This window comes from Schistocerca piceifrons, unplaced genomic scaffold, assembly GCF_021461385.2.
Source record: "Schistocerca piceifrons isolate TAMUIC-IGC-003096 unplaced genomic scaffold, iqSchPice1.1 HiC_scaffold_1233, whole genome shotgun sequence".
Classification (NCBI taxonomy): domain Eukaryota; kingdom Metazoa; phylum Arthropoda; class Insecta; order Orthoptera; family Acrididae; genus Schistocerca; species Schistocerca piceifrons.
This window is the reverse complement of record NW_025727052.1, coordinates 25,419-27,500: the sequence shown is the minus strand read 5'-3', so window position 1 is coordinate 27,500 and position 2,082 is coordinate 25,419. Positions and strand designations below refer to the sequence as shown.

Here is a 2,082-nt window from a genome sequence, read left to right as displayed (position 1 = left end):
GCGAAAGGGAATCCGGTTCCTATTCCGGAACCCGGCAGCGGAACCGATACAAGTCGGGCCCCTCTTTTAGAGATGCTCGTCGGGGTAACCCAAAAGGACCCGGAGACGCCGTCGGGAGATCGGGGAAGAGTTTTCTTTTCTGCATGAGCGTTCGAGTTCCCTGGAATCCTCTAGCAGGGAGATAGGGTTTGGAACGCGAAGAGCACCGCAGTTGCGGCGGTGTCCCGATCTTCCCCTCGGACCTTGAAAATCCGGGAGAGGGCCACGTGGAGGTGTCGCGCCGGTTCGTACCCATATCCGCAGCAGGTCTCCAAGGTGAAGAGCCTCTAGTCGATAGAATAATGTAGGTAAGGGAAGTCGGCAAATTGGATCCGTAACTTCGGGATAAGGATTGGCTCTGAGGATCGGGGCGTGTCGGGCTTGGTCGGGAAGTGGGTCAGCGCTAACGTGCCGGGCCTGGGCGAGGTGAGTGCCGTAGGGGTGCCGGTAAGTGCGGGCGTTTAGCGCGGGCGTGGTCTGCTCTCGCCGTTGGTCGGCCTCGTGCTGGCCGGCGGTGCAGGATGCGCGCGCCTGCGCGGCGTTCGCGCCCCGGTGCTTCAACCTGCGTGCAGGATCCGAGCTCGGTCCCGTGCCTTGGCCTCCCACGGATCTTCCTTGCTGCGAGGCCGCGTCCGCCTTAGCGTGCTCCTCCGGGGGCGCGCGGGTGCGCGGATTCTCTTCGGCCGCCATTCAACGATCAACTCAGAACTGGCACGGACTGGGGGAATCCGACTGTCTAATTAAAACAAAGCATTGCGATGGCCCTAGCGGGTGTTGACGCAATGTGATTTCTGCCCAGTGCTCTGAATGTCAACGTGAAGAAATTCAAGCAAGCGCGGGTAAACGGCGGGAGTAACTATGACTCTGCGCTGGCTGCAATGCAACGGAGACTGCCAACCATGTCATTCAACAGTGCTGGAGAAGCGACGGGGCTCGCATTGCTAGACACGATGCCATGGCGTCCTATCTGGCGCGAGGCCTCCGCCGCAGAGGCTACAATGTTCTGCTAGAGCCTCACCTTCGTACATCTGAAGGCCTGAAAAAGCCAGACATCGTGGCGGTCCGTGACACTGCAGCATTTGTCATCGATGCGCAGGTGGTTGGCGACAACCGTGATCTTGGTAGGTGTCACCGCGAGAAAGTAGCCGTCTACGACAAGCAGGCAGTTTACGACAAGATACGTGAGCTGTTTCCAGTGGCTACGGAATTCACCACCACGTCGGCGACCATCAACTGGCGTGGGGTTTGGTCTCCAGCCTCTGCCAAAGCATTGCAGGAGGTTGGCGTGACGAAGGGCCACCTTTCAACATTGAGCACCAGAGTACTTCTGGGCAGCATCATGGCGGCGCGGCGTTTCGAATCTATGACTGCCCCTCGCCGCCGCACGATGCCCCGCACTGGCGTTGGTTAGCGTGGTTCAACTCTTCGGCTGCTGCCTGGCCACTCAGGCATAATACCTCTCTTTATTCATGTACATTACTATTAAGTGTGTTTGTATTTATGTACCAACTGTAAACCCGCTTTGTGGGTACTCACTTATTTTGTATGTTATTCACTGTACGTGAATAAAGACGGCTGTGATAGCCAAATGCCTCGTCATCTAATTAGTGACGCGCATGAATGGATTAACGAGATTCCCGCGTCGTGTGCGGTCGTGCGTCGCGTGCGCTCCCGTTCTTTCGTCTTTTTGGGTGGGTAAAACGTGTGCGATCGATCCGAAATTTGGCACAGAGCTTCGTGTTGTGCCACTACAACCCGTGTAGTAAAATATTCGGTGTCGCTTTAACCGTTTGTGAATTATCGTGACATTTGCAAAATTTTAAATTTTTGTGTGTTTCGTCGCATTTATGGAGTTTGTGCTGTCTGTGAAGTGCTTCTTCGACGCAGACTGCAACGCGGGACGTCGCTGATGCTTCGCCTGCCTCGTCAAACAGGTATTTTTATCAGTTTTTTTCAATAAGTCGATGTTTCTCTAATCCCAGTATGTACGTCAATCTCGTGAATTCTTTCCACCTGAGTGGTACTGCAGGTGCGCAGTAGCCG

The 2,082-nt window shown here is 55.2% G+C and overlaps 1 pseudogene; it reads left to right on the top strand.

Annotated features, from left to right (window-relative positions):
• The window catches only part of LOC124730203, a 3,701-nt pseudogene extending 1,973 nt beyond the window's left edge, over window positions 1-1,728 (top strand).
• The last annotated feature ends 354 nt before the right edge of the window (window positions 1,729-2,082 follow it).